The 15,954-nt window shown below is 34.1% G+C and overlaps 1 pseudogene; it reads left to right on the top strand.

Annotated features, from left to right (window-relative positions):
* The first annotated feature begins 14,710 nt into the window (after positions 1-14,710).
* LOC104857410 lies at positions 14,711-15,706 on the top strand (annotated as a pseudogene).
* Positions 15,707-15,954: the final 248 nt, after the last annotated feature.

The raw sequence follows: 15,954 nt of genomic DNA, 5'->3' as shown, positions 1-15,954 counted from the left end.
ATCAATGCACCTTGAGAACATAATGTTTAAGTGAAATAAATCAGAGTTTAAGTATCTCATTGTTTATCTAGTATGAGAAACCCAAAGGGTAAATAAAGACCAAAGTGGAGCAGAGATATTGGAAAGTAAGAAAAAAATGTTCATATGAAAAAGGGAATAAATGAGGAAAAGAGATAGGGAATGGAAGGGAATAGGAGTAAAATTAAATTTTAAAAATGGAAAGAAAACAGTGGAAACAAAGTTTTGTAACTGGAGAGGGAAAGAATGACTGAAAGCAAGGGAAGGGACTGGAGAAAATGAATTATGATACATAGTGTACAGGTACAAATTCTCTAGAATGAATGATTATTATGTCCATCAAAGGTTTGCCAATAAAATTTATTGAAGATCATTTACAGATATTATAAGAAAAATAAATGTAATAGACCAGTATCTAAAAGTCATCTATTTATGGCAAAGTGCCAAGACTACAATTTAATCTGAATATTGAGGTTCAGAAAAAAAATTCCATGGTGACTTGGCTTGCATGCTGACAGAAAGGATACTGTCTGGTGAATTTTGACATCATTTGTTTTAAAAGACAAAAAATAACACAAGTGCCATTGCTTCACCACTTTTAAGAGTGAATATTTTTGTGAATAATTGAAATTAAATTACATGTCAAGGAATGATGTCCACAGATTTGTTTCCTTTTCCAACCTCTTCTTTTCTCAAAAGGTGCTCACATAATGCAAAACCATAATAATCTGTGCCTCACTCAGTATGCCCTCTTCTGAGACTCTAGGTCTGCAGCCAATCCACTCTAGGTTATTCTTGACTATATACCTGGTCATGGTGTTTGGGAATCTGCTCATCATCCTGGATGTCTTCGTGGACATCCACCCCTCCATGTATGTATTCATCTAAAATCTATCTTTTGTTGACATCTATTTCATCTTCACCATGGTCCCAACAATGATTGTGGACATTAAGTTACTCATTAGAAACATCTCCTATGTGGCTGTATGGAAAAATATTTCTTTTTTGTAGTTTTCTTTGTAGGGTTGACATGTTTCTGACCTGCCATGATCACTCGTTTCTGTGGCCTCTATGATTTGCTATATTTTTTGTTTTGCTTCTTGTACTTCTTGTGACTCAGTTTTACTGCTTAATCATTTATGTGTTTCAAGTATGTGGGTATTTCCAATTCATTCCATGACCTTTCCCATGTGCTCTTTCTTGCCTATTTCAAACCTTGTAGCAATAACATGGTCATGTCTCTTGTTGGTGTCACACCCATATTTCTTCCTACCTCAAGAAGTTTTTTAACTGAAATCATTTCGTGATTATTCTTTATTCATTAAATTTGTTGGTACATTTTAAGTATACAATAAGATGGCATTTATCATTGGGCATTTGTACCTTTACATCTTAAACTTTGGTCTTATTTTTTTCCCTACTACCCGGCCCTCCCTTCAACCCCTCCACCCCTCCTAATTTAAAAAGACTTTGTTTCCAATTTTTCCCTTTCTCATATTTATTCTTTTCTTTTCTTTCATTTCTCCTATTCCTCCCACTTCCCCTTCTCCTTCATTGAGGCCATAATTTTAAATGAAATAAGTAGGATATGTGTAAATACTGAATAGTTGTTGTGATGTGAGAAACTGAAAGTGTAACTAAGGATCAAAATATATAATAGATAATGTGACTCATTTCCTAATTTTGAGAACCTCTTTAATCAGGTAGGAACTACAATTGATCCTCCATCTGTGGGATTGTTTTATCTGTCTGGGCTTGAAGTTTATATTAGCTCATCTGTTTTAAGATCCTTTGGAAAAGATGCCAAGTAGAAATACTGACTCCTACTCCTCTGACAAAATTCTTCATCTACAGCCTAAAAAGCAGGGACATCCATAGCTCCTTTAAGATGTTCTTTGGGAGAAGTTCACTTTAATCTCGAGATTTGTGATTATTATTTGAAATATAGACTTGAATTGGCAATTAAACTAAACATGTTGATATATAAGCCATGCAACCTTGCTCACACTGTTTTTGTGGTTAGAAGGGTTTAGATCTTCATCTTCTTTCATAGTAGATTGGTCACTGTTATTTTGTGGAGTGGAGGAAATCTGGTGTTTTTAAACTCAAAATATCATTTAAATTTGAAAAGATAAGATATTGTAGCAAATGGACATGGTAAATAGTTTTACAATATAATTGTGACTTGTACCATTGAATAATCCACAGTAAATTGGCAAAAATGGTGGGTTTTTGTTATATCCACTGACCATGATGAACAATAAAAATAAAATACAAGCTCCTGTTTTTAAAAGGAATAAAACATGAATTCAGAAAATGCTATCCTGTGTTTTCTGCTTAATATTGGAAGATTCTCAAATTTGATAGACATTTATTCCCTTTACTAGTAAGTCCTTAGAGATTGGGACAGAATACATCCGTTTTATTAATAGTGAATTCTGTGCAGTGAACCTTCAAGAAAGTATAAAACTGAATAATGAGCCTTAGCCTCAACCTCCTCATTTTGATTTTACCAACCCAGTGTGCTCGATGCTAGGGCTCTCTCCTCCATGGTTGTGTGCATCATGAAGATCCTATCTTACAGTGTACCTTCATCAAGTCTGAGGACAGAGTCTGAGCCTTCACACAGCTCAATGCAGGAAATCTTCATTCAATCTGTACTTTTTGACCATGACCCAGAAGAGAAGTAGCATTTTCCAGGAAGTGCAGAGGGAGAACCTGGATAAGGAACTATCAGAAACATCATTTCCTCATTACTGTTGCTAACATTACAGGTTTTCACCCAATTTGAGGATGCTAATGAGCAAAATTTTAGTTATAAGAAATGTGAAGCTCATTTTTTTTTAACTATGGGCCTCGAACATGTAATAAATGTTACTTTCCTTTCACACCTGTTGTGTGTGTCATAGACATCACACCCACAAAAACCTAAAATGTGTCCCTCTAGATTGTTACTGAGCATTGAAAACAATTATAGAAGGGCTGGTAGGGTGGAGAAAGACAGCAACATAACTTCATGTGTTCAATGTAGCTGTTTCATTTCATTTCACAAACAGAGTTTTCTTCATGTTCAACAAAACGAAGAAAGGCATTTTTTTTATGTAACTGCTGCCAGGTTATTAGGTAAAAAAGACTGCAATGTATTTGTTGTTCTTATTTTCTCATTGAGTGTTTTGGTACATTTTAGGTATACAGTACAATTACAGTCATCATTGGGATCTTGTACCTTTACATGACAGGTCTTGGTTCTCATTTTCCCTATACCCCTTCCTACCCGTCAACCCCTCCACACTTCCCTATTTAGAAACCCTTGTTTCTGCTTTTTTGTTTTCTCAGGTTTCTTCTTTTCTCTAATTTCCTTTCCCTTACCCAAATGTATTTGAATTGGATGGTTTGCAATCAGACCCAAGGTATTAGCCAGGAGATTGCACAAAAGAAGTCCTTTACATAGCCCCAGACATGTTGCCATGATGACATTAGTTAGTCGCTCCAAAAAGAGATGCCTTGATCATTTTGTGCCGTTCTTAGTTGTCTGTAGATATGAGGCAGAGAAGAGGGCACCATTTGCTGACACAATATAACATGGGCACTTGTATATCACAGGCAAATAGTACAGAAATAGAAGACACATAATAGTTCTGCACACACCTTCTTCCTCTCTCCAAAACTACATTGCAAACCTCCATGTTAACCTTCATTCTTATAATATGCACAGCTGATCTCAAAAAGAAGCATACAGTAAGGTGTTGATGTCATTTCTACTCAGGAATTGACCAGAGTTCAAAAATGTGCATCAAATATATGTTTCTTTAGATACTTGGATATCTGATTAAAACTTTCTAGTGGGTCTGAAGCAATGAAGATTGTTTGGTTAGACCCAGAATCTGGCATCTCAGTTTCAAATTCCATTTGTTCCACTCTATATTTCTTGAACATGAGGTAGGTTGTTAGAATGTCTGATACTCAGCATTGTCATACGAGTAGTGGGGGATCTAAATACCACACTATCACAAATAGACAGATCATCTAGGGGAAAAATCAACAATGAAATACTAGAACTGAACCAAGCTTCTGAACATATGGACTTAATAGAGATCTATGGAGTGTTCCATGCCATGAAATCAGAATATACATCCTTTTCAGCTTCACATGGGTCATTTTCAAAGATAGACCACATGCTAGCTCATAGAAAGGGTTTGAATAAATGCAGAGGAATAGAAGTTATCCCCTGAATATTATTTGATCATAGTGCAAGAAAACTGGAGAACAACAGCATAAGAAACCATAGGAACTTCACAAACACATGGAAATTGAACAACACTCTTCTGAACAATCAATGGGTCATAGAGGAAATTAAAGAAGAAATTAGTCAGTATTTACAAATAAATGATAATGCCATTACAACATATAGGAATCTATGGGACACAGTGAAAGCAGTGCTACATGGAAAATTCATAGCAGGAAATGCCCGCACTAGGAAAACAGAGAAAGCTCAAATAAACAACCTAATGATGAATCTTAGGCTCCTAGATAAGAAGAGGAAGAAAAATCCAAAGCTCGAACAAGATAAGAAATTATAAAGATTAGAGCAGAAATCAATTCAATGGAAACTAAGAAAATGATACAAAAAATAAATGAATTGAAGAGTTGGTTTTTTGAAAGAATGAATAAAATCAATAAAATCTTAGCTAATCTCATCAAAAAAGGAAAAAAGGCTCAGATCCATGCAATTAGGAATGTAAAAGGTGATGTCACAATAGTTCAGCAGAAATTCAGAAGATCATCAATACTTACTTTGAGAACTTGTACGCTAACAAAATGGAAAACACAGAAGAAATGGACAGATATCTAGATACTTATGAATTACCAAAGATGAATGAAGACAAAACATTAAACACCCCAATTACAATCAGTGAAATAGAAAATGTAATTAAAAGCTTACTAACAAAGAAAATCCAAGGTTCTGATGCATTCACTGCTGAATTTTACAAGATACATAGAGAAGAACTACTGCCCCTACTCTTTAAACATTTCAATGAAATTGATAGTCAAGAAATACTTCCAAATTCATTCCTGGAAGCAAGTATTACTTTGATTCCCAAAGAAGAGAAAGACCCAACTACAAAAAGAACTATAGGCAAATTTCCATAATGAATATAGATGAAAAATTCCTTAATAAGATGCTAGCAAACAGAATACAGAGGATCATGAAGTAGACCATACATCCTGAACAAGTCGGATTTATAACAGGATGTAAGGATGGTTCACATACATAAGTCAATAAATGTAATAAACTATATTAACAGAGTCAAGAACAAAAATCATATGATCTTCTCAATAGATGCAGAAAAAGCATTTGACAAAATTCAACACCCATTCAAGATAAAAAAAACCTACAAAAATGGAATAGATGGTCTATACCTCAACTTAATAAAAGCTACATATGAAAAACAAACAGCTAACATCATATTAAATGGCCTAAAACTGAGAACATCCATGTTATAAACAGGAACAAGACAAGGATGCCCACTATCACTGATCCTCTTCAAAATAGTTCTGGAAACATTAGGCAGAGTAATTAGACAAGAGGAATTAAAGCAATAAAGATAGGTAAAGGAAGAGGCTAAACCATCATTATTTCCTGATGATATGATACTCTGCATTGAAGACTCAAAAAACTCCACCAAAGGACTTCTAGACTTAATTGACACTTTCTGAAGAGTAGCTGGATACAAGGTCAACACTCCAATCAAAAGCTTTCTTATACACAAACAAGAGACTCACTGAGAGAGAAATTAGGGAAACAATTCCTTTCACAATAGCATTCAAAAAAATGAAGTATCTAGGACTCAATCCAACAAAAGTAGTAAAGGCCTCTACACTGAAAACTAAAGCACTCTGAAAAAAGAGATCAAAGAGGGTATAAGAAAATGGAAAGATACCCCCTACTCCTGGTTCAAAAGAATCAACATAGTGAAAATGGCCATACTACCAAAACTGCTATACAGATTCAATGCAATGCCAATTGAAATTCCAACACTATACTTCACAAAACTAGAAAGAAGAATCCAAAAATTCATTTGGAATCATAAGAGACCTAGAATAGCCAAAGCCATCCTAGGCAACAGACACATGTCATCGGGTATAAAAATTACCCATTTGAAAATATAACACCACTGTGATAAGAACAGCATGGTAATGGCAATGCAACAGACCTGAGGATCAGTGAAATAGATTGGAAGACACAAAAACAACCCCAGATGTACTCAGCTATATCATCTTTGACAAAGGAGTCAACCATCCTCACTGGAGGAAAGACAGCCTCTTTAATAAATGGTAAACTGATTTCAACCTGACAAAGATTAGAACTAGACCCTTAACTTTCACCAAGCACTAAACTAAAATCCAGGTGGATTAAAAATCTAAATATAAAAAATAAACACAAAATCTGCTAAGATAAATTAGGCAGAACTCTTGAAGACATTGGCATAGGAAAAGACTTCATGAACAATTCCTTAATAGCAAAGGAACTAGCAGAAAGAATCAACAACTGGAATCTCATCTTATTAAAAAGCTTCTGCACCGCAAAGGAAACCATCAACAGAACTAAGAGACAACCTACAACGTGGGAAAAAGTTTTTTACCAGCTGCTCTTCAGACAAAGGAGTAGTATCCAGAATATATAAAGAACTCAAAAAAGTCAGGCCACCCAACTATAAAGACCTGATTCAAAAATGGTCATCTGAAATGAACAGACATTTTTCAGAAGAAAAAGTAAAAGCAGCAGGTAAATATATGAAAAATTTGTTCCACATCACTGGTCATTCGAGATGTGCAGATGAAAAGAATACTGAGATTTTACCTTATCCACAAAGAATGGCTGCTTTGAAGAAATCAACCAATAACAAATGTTAGCCAGGCTGTGGTTAGAAAAGAACCCTTCTCCATTGCTGGTGGGAGTGCAGACTGGTGCCACCACTATGGAAATCAATATGGAGATAACTCAAATAGCTGGGACTAGAGGTTCCATTTTACTCAGGCACCCCTCTGCTATATATCTTTCCAGAAAAATTAAAAGAATTATATCACAGTGATATACACACACCTATGTTTATACTGGAACAGTTTGTAATAGCTAAAACTTAGAAACAGCCCATTTGGACACTGGTTAAAGATGTGCATTTTCTATAAAATGGAATCCAAATCAGCCATTAAAGACTTAGAAATTAGAATCATTCATAGGAAAATGGATACATACTGAGGATATACTACTAAGTGAAATAAATAAGTTACACATGTAAAAATACCAAATAGTTTCTCTGGTGTGAAAAATTATAATGGTACATAAGATGCTAACACTATTGACCATGTGAAATAGGAAGAAAAGGGCTAAAGGTGTAGGGGAAATGGGAAGAGTGGGGGAAAGGTAATAAGGGAAAAGAAAGTAATGTCAAATTGAAAACATGTAAATAAAGTATTTGTAAATAGGAGGGGAGGAGGAGGTGAAGGGAGGGCAGGGATAGGGGGAAAAAACGATAACCAAGACATGTAAATGTCATGTAAATGTACAAGATCCCAATGATGAATATAACTGTACTGTATAGCTAAAGTGTACCAATAAACTCAATGAGAAAATAATAATAAAAATATGAAAAAGATTATCCATCTTGACTAAGTTGGTTTTACCTCAGAAATAAAGTAGTTCAGCATAAATAAATCAATATATGTTATATAACACTAAAAAGAGGCAAGCACAAAAATCAAATGATCATCTCAATAGACACATAAAGGCCTTGATGTAATCCAACATCCTTTCATGATAATAAAAAATAACCTGATGAAAATAGATATGGACAGATGTTATCTGAAAGTTAAACATATCAAGTGCCAATGTTACACTACATGGGAAAAAACTGAAAGCTGTTTCTTCTAAAATCAGGAACAAGACAAGGGCTTTACTTTTACCACTCTTGTTCAATATAATATTTGAATCTTTAGCAAGAGCAATCAATCAGGTTTGAAAAAAATAGGAATATATATATATAAGAAAGGAAAAATCTCATACTATTATTATTTATGAATGACATGATCCTTTAGATAAAAAACCACAGTGCCACCAAAAGAACTTTAGAACTAATAAATAACTTCCATAAAATGCCAGGATATAAAATCATCATACAAATGTCATGAAATTCCTGTACATATGCAGATACTAATTATAAAAAATCCCTTTCAAAATAGCTTCAAAAAATTGGGCGTGGTGATGCACACCTGTAATCCCAGCACTTGTGAGCAAAATTGTTTGCAAACAGAAACATTCATGAAGTGAGGCATTACTGAACTTAGAAAATATCCTAAGAAATGAAAGTTTACTATAATGAAAACAATACAACTTTGCAAAAGAAAACTGAAGATGATATGAGAAAAAGGAAAGACATCCCTTCTTCCTGGATAGTAGCCATACTTCCAAAATTGATATATAGTTTTAATGAAATCTCTGTAAAAATAACTGATGAAATGTTTCACAAAACTAGCAAAAAAACCAGCTAAACATTATATGGAACCAGAAGGAATTGAGAATAGCAAAGAATCCTGGGCAATAGGAGCAAAGCAGGAGATATCACAAACCCAAATTCTGAGTTACATTATCAAGCATAACAAAAACAGCATGGCTTTTACACTCAAACAAACATGACGCCCAACAGAACAGCATAGAGGAGGTGGGAAACACTCCAGGCACATTCCGTCATCTGATCTTTGAAAAGAGAACAAAATCATACAGTGGAGAAGACAGCCTCATTCTCAAATGGTGCTGAGAAAAATGATTACCTATGTGCAGAAGATTAAATATGGACCACATTCCTCACCCTGTAGTAACTTCAGATCAAAGCATATCAGACTTGGAAATTAACACAGAAATACTGAATCTTTTGGAAGATAAAATAGGTAAAATTTAAAGCTATGGACATAGGAAAGGACTTTCTGAACAGAGCCCCATTTGCAAAAGAAATAATACTAACCATCAACAAAGTGAATTATTAAAATACTTCTACACAGCAAAGTAAATACCCAAGAGAGTGAAGAGACAACATACAGAAAGGGAAATTTATTTTTTGGCAGTTGTTCCTTGAACAGAAGTCACATATTAGGAATATACAAAACCATGAACAATGCTCTAGTACTCTCAAAATAGAAGACCCAATCCAGTACTAGGCAACTGGAAAGAACAAACCCTTCTCAGAAGAAGAAGTACACATGGACAATAAGCACATGAAAAAGGTTCAGAATCTTTTTTCATTGGAGAAATGCTAATCAAAACAACACTGAGATTTTGTTTACTGCAAAAAGCATGACTATGATCTTCAACTCAAAAGCCACAAATACAGCTGAGCTAGCCAGAAAAAGAACCCCCACACACGTTTTTGGTGGAAATAAGTATGGAGACTTAAAAACACCTAAAAATCAGAAATTGTGCATATGACCCAGCTCTTCTCCTTTTGCAAACCTTCCAAAATGGCATCTTACGGCAATGATACATACATACTTTTGTTTATAGCACCACAAATCAGAATAGCTAAATCTTGGAAGCTGCCTATATGCCCATCAAAAGATGAGTCTATAAAGAAAATATAGTAATATGTAAACAATGAAGAAATATTTACTGTTAAAGATAAATATGAGTAATTTAAAAATGGATGAATCTGGAGACCATAACTTGAAGTTAAATAAATTTAAAAATGATAGCAGAATATCACATTGATTATAGCATCTAGGGTGCCCAAAATATAAACAATTTAAAAGGAAAAAGAAAAGATTTCTTATATGAAACAATAAGGCAGACCTTTTGCATATGAGAAAGTAGTCTTTCTTGGGACAAAGGGAAAGCGGTGGACCATAAGGGGAAAGGGAAGTGAAAAGGATTAATACGCTGTATGTACATGCACCAACTCTCCACAAGAATGTACTCATTTTGTATCACAAATATGTGCTCATAAAACTTTTAGTTTAAAAATATGAATATATAAGAAAATGAAAATTGTAGATTTTAATTACATACTAAGCAATATTTTATATATGGATACACTTCATAATGTTTGTAAGAGTTTAAACACATCTGCCTTTTCAAATATTTGTCATTTGCTTATGGTTAAAAACTTTCAAACAAAATTTTCTGGCTTTTTGCAATATATAATAGATTATTTTCATCCAGAGCCATCCTTCAATACAGTTGCACATCAGAACACATCAATGATGAACTAGGTGAAATGAGCTAGGTGCAGAATAATAAATTAAAAACCTGCTTGATCTCATTCATATGCAGAGTTGATGTAGAAAGAGAGCAGAGTGGTGATGAAAAGAGGCTTAAAAAATGTAGCCGGTGCTGGGGATTTAACTCAGTGTTTCCACCACCTGCCTTGCAAGCACAGGGACCTGAGTTCAATCTCCGGTACTCCCTCCAAAAAAAGTGTAGGGGAAATGTTCAGCAAAGGATACAAAATTCCACTTAGATATGATAAACATTTTGAAGAGAAAAGTTGCACAGCATGTTAGCTACAGCTTATGATGATATGTTGAATTCTTGAAAACATCTAAATGGATGTTATTTAAATGCTCTTAAACATGAAGGTGTGCTTGCTTTGACAGCACATATACCACAAATTATAACTAGGTAAAGTAAGGCATATGATAATTTTTGCTGACTTAATAGTTTTAAATTTATTAGACTTCCAAACATATTGTATATAAGAATACACAATTTTATTTGACAATTCAAAGTATAAATCTTATTTTCTTTGAGTTTATTGGTACGTCTTTTTGTTTCATTGAGTTTACTGGTACTTTTTAAGTATACAGTACAGTTACATTTATCATTGGGATCATCTATCTTTATGTGACAGGTCTTGGTTCTCATTTTTCCCCATTCCCCTGCCCTTCATTCACCTCCTCCCACCTCCCCTATTTACTAAGACTTTGTTTCCATTTTTTTCTTTTCTCATATTTTTTCTTTTCCCTTATTTCCTTTCCCCTGCTCTTCCCACTTCACCTATGCCTTTAGCCCTTTTCTTCCTATTTCACATTGTGCTATTATAAAATTAACAAATTTAAAAAATAAAATGTAATACTTTTGTTTCTAAACACCTTTGTGGCCATAAAATCATTCATAAAAGCTCTAATTGTAAATAAGGAAAAAGAAAATATATGAAAAGTGGAAAAAAAAGTTTATGTAAATACTGAAGGGTGGAGGGGGTGAAGGGAGGGCAGGAGAATGTTGAAAAATAAGAACCAAGATACATCATGTAAAGGTACAACATCCCAGTGACGAATGTTACTATATTTTATACAAGAAAGTACCACTAAACTTAGTGAAGAAAAAAAGAACAACAAAAATTCCTAATTGTACTTTAAAGATGTATCACAGAAAGATTTTCTTGGAGTAGGTTTCCATGAAGAAATCACATATTGGTTAGAGTAAACCCTGTCACTTTGAAAACAAATCCTTTGATCAATGATAAATATAACTGTACTGTGTACCTAAAATGTACCAATAAACTCAATGAGGGAAAAAAAGTTGCAACATTATTTTTAATTGGCAGTTGCTTGATCTGCGAAAAAAAGAAATGGCTATCATCACTGAATATTATTGTTAACTTCTTTAGCTTGTCCTAATTCCCTTTTATGCTAATTGTGCTATGGTATGGGAAAGTACTTGTACATCTACCAATTTTATTAATATTATTCATAGGTTTGCATATCTACATTAATTTTAAATGAGTTCAAGGGATATTCCATCTTGAAGATCATAGTGATATCTTTGAATCACATATTTAATTTGTTGCTAAACAATCTATTTATAAATTGAGAATAAGTAAAGTATGTTGTAAATTCAAAAAAAACAAATCCTTTGAGGAAATAAACTTATCTCCCAGAGGTTACCTCAGTAGACACAAAACTGACAAATTCTTGCACTCTGCTTCCTTCTTTGATCCTCAAGGGAGCCAAATTGTTTGGAGACTGGAAAGACTGTACAACAATTTATTTAATTAGGAGCTTTGAGATTCCAATTTTAAGAGGCTGGATACTGTCAACACGACCCTGTTGCTCCTCACCTGTACTTCTATGTTCTCATAAGTGGGTTTTTAGGGGCGAATTGTGTACAATAAAAAAGCTTCAATGTTACCTGCTGCAGCAAGTCCATGTATACCACCAAGGACAGGTGGAAGTAGAAAAAAAGAGAGAGAAGACAAGCAGGTGGAGAAAAAATGTGGGCGTAGGGCTTCATATCCAGAGTAATGATACTGAAAGACTATATATAGTCTATGATGGTGAAGTCTCTATATTTGTACTTGGAAGGAACTGTGGTTTTGATCAATATCTGTCTTTTTCAGTTACTATCATGCTTCTCTCTCTCACTATTTAGAAATTCAAACCTCTCTCCAATGAGAGATGTGTTTTGGGTAGCTCCAACTTTTTCTTAAAAGTTGTATTCTCTGGTAATATTTATGCATGTAATTATGTATTTATTATTACGTGCTGAAAATGTATTTGGCATGAAATATTGTCTGATGTTTAATAATCAATTAAACTTCAAGAAAATATCAAATGATTAAAGTAGGAGAGATGGTCTTTGAATGTTAATTTAATAGAAATATTAGAGTAATATTAATGTAATATCTCCTGTTGACTGTAGTTTGAATAAAAGCATTCCTTGTGAGCCAGGAAGACATCTTTGGTTTCTTTGTTTACTGACCACATTCAGCTTGCATGCTAACCAGTTAAATGTGCTTCACATTTTTCTATTATAATTTTGGTTAGGGTATATATTTATTGGTCTGTTTTTGTGATGAATGATGATAATCAACATTCTTATGTTAAGCACAATTTCATTGTATAATTGGTATTCCTGGATCATCATGTGTTGTTTCTTTAAAACACTAATAGATGCATTTTATTTAACTTTATCAATTAGTTTGTGTCTATATGAAAGCTTGTGGTAAGCTGGAATATTCCTTTTATATGTTGTAGTGGAAACTTTTGTTGTGATATTTATCATACGTCATATGTAAGTACTTGCTCAGAACCTACAATAAAAAAGGAACAGGAAAGTTCCTGGCAGGACTAATGTTGGTCCACAATTTTCACAATTTTTGGCTCAGTGTCTGGTAGGGAAATTGGTAGGGAAATCACCTATTGTGCTCTCTCAGCCTAAATTGTTTTTTCCTTTCTCATCTCTTCAGACAGACAATGACCAATCCTTTCTCTCTCAGCTCAAAGTTTCTTATTTCAGAGAGACAACCTTACCCATCTTCACAGAAAAAACTGATCCACAATAATATTTTTCTGTCTTATATTATTTAAAAATCTCTGGGCTTTCTTAATACCAACATTTTATGTCATTTAAGATACAACAAGCTTTGTGAATCATTCTTTTGCATTTTGACATTATTAAATACTTCTATTTGTATAAGTTTGCAATATTTGATTGAAATCCACCATTATATATTTTGGCCACTATCTTTGATTATTTTGAGTCATACATCACAAATCAAAAGCATGAGCTTAGGAGAATACATTAAAAACACAATACTATTATATTATTTTGTATTATTTTAATAGTGGTATGTCTTACTTTTCTTCTGTGTACATAGTCCACATGCTTTTTCTTCTAGGATGAATTCATCACATAAAAATTCTAGCAAAGAAGGAGCCATAGAGATTAGAAATTTTTGTGGTGGATAAAAATGTAAAAACCAACAATTATATTTATAAAAATCAGAATTCCATCTATGACAATTTCCACAGCTTAAAGATATATTGCTAAATGACAGATCTCCAAGAAATACTTATTGCAATGTTAAACACAGAAATTACTTCTTTGAAATGATAATTCTATCAAAAAAGGAAAACAATATCATTGTCCTTCTAATTTTTTGAATCTTACCATGTAGTGAGAATGTAGTACCCTGTTGCAAAGATGAGCTATGCAGAGTTTAAAGTACTTTCTCAAGGCCACAAGGATGTTATATGGGTGACAAGGATTCTATCCCATTAAGTTTGATTCAAAAATCCAATTTAAAAGTTAGAGTTATATTATATCTTGAGAACTTTATATACCCAAAATAATTATGTTAAGAAAGAAAATATCTAGAGCCATAAAATGACTCCTACTGAGAACAAAGACATTTTTAAATTTTGAGACCAGTGTTTCAGTAGAAATTATATTTTTAGAAAGACAAAATATGCCAATGATATTTAACTATTACACCACTGTGAACTGTCAAATCATAGAATAAGGCTATATAAAAACATCACTGTTAAGTCACTACTGTAGACAATGAAGAACTAAAGAAATTATTCAAGAAAGTACATGCAAATACTACAATTATTTTGGAAAGTGATATGAGAAAAAAATTAGATTATGTTCATACGTTAAAATTTGAAAATTAAAACAATTGAGTCAATTATTTCAATAAAAATAAATTGCTGATACACTAAGGAAGTGGGATTGATTATACATGTTTAAAATGGAAATGAACTATCAAGTGGCTGAATGAATCACTATTGATAGGACACCACAGTGAGTGAAAGACATCCATCAAAAAGTGCTATTACATAGAGATTACCTCATGAGGTCCCAGATGACTGTTCATTGAACATTTCTTTTTCTTCCTTCTCCAGAAGATAAACAAGTAACATGGAAGTTGAAAACCACACAGGAGTGGCACAATTCTTCCTCTTGGGCCTTTCAGATGATCCAGAACTTCAGCCCCTTCTGTTTGAGCTGTTCCTGTCCATGTACCTGGTCACAGTGTTCGGGAACCTGCTCATCATCCTGGCCGTCAGCTATGAATACCACCTCCACACTCCCATGTACTTCTTTCTCACCAACCTATCCTTTGTGGACATCTGTTTCATTTCCACTACAGTCCCAAAGATGCTGGTGAACATCTAGACACAGAACAAAGGTATTTCCTATGTAGAGTGCTTAACTCAGGTTTATTTTATAATGATTTTCATGGGAATGGATAATTTTCTTTTGACAGTGATGGCCTACGACCGCTTTGTGGCCATCTGCCACCCCCTGAGATACGCACTCATCATGAGCCCTCAGCTCTGTGGACTCCTTGTTCTGATGTCCTGGGTCATCATTTTCTGTGTCTCCCTTATTCATATTCTCCTAATGATGCCACTCATCTTCTCTGCAAGCACTGAAATTCCTCATTTCTTTTGTGAACTGGATCAGCTTCTCAAGGTGGCCAGATCTGATATCCTCATCAATAATATCTCTCTGTATGTGGCTGCTTTCCTGATAGTTGTGCTGCCAGTCTCCGGGATCATCTTTTCTTACTCTCAGATCATCTCCTCATTGCTGAGGATGTCCTCCACTGCAAGTAGGTATAAAGCCTTTTCCACCTGTGGATCTCACCTCTGTGTGGTCTTACTGTTCTATGGAACAGGACTTGGAGTTAACCTGAGTTCTGCTAGGACCCATTCTTCCCATGAAAGCTCTGTTGCCTCTGTAATGTACACTGTGGTGACCCCCATGCTGAACCCCTTCATCTACAGCCTGAGGAACAAGGATGTGAAGGGGGCCCTGGGAAGACTCCTCAGCAGAGCAGCCTCTGGTCCATCATGGACCAGTGACCTCAGAACTAAAGGGATGTTACAGTCCCTAAAACAGATGATGTGAATTTCAGTATAATGGCTCCTTTTTTCTCCTAAATAACATGCTTTATTTGTGATATTCCTAAAGCACTTAAATTTTGTTTCGTATATATTTATGATATTTGTTGCTCTTCAACAACTCTCTCAGGATTTTCTTTGTATATGCTTTTTATGCATGGTGCACAACGTTTCAAATTAAATAAAATTTATCACACATTGCTGATACTACTAAAATATTGGAAGCACAAATATCATTGGCAGATATGGTCTTAT

The sequence above is a fragment of the Fukomys damarensis genome, unplaced genomic scaffold (genome assembly GCF_012274545.1).
Source record: "Fukomys damarensis isolate Sample0158 unplaced genomic scaffold, DMR_v1.0_HiC HiC_scaffold_37, whole genome shotgun sequence".
In the NCBI taxonomy this organism is placed as follows: Eukaryota; Metazoa; Chordata; class Mammalia; order Rodentia; family Bathyergidae; genus Fukomys; species Fukomys damarensis.
This window is presented reverse-complemented; position numbering and strand designations above follow the sequence as displayed.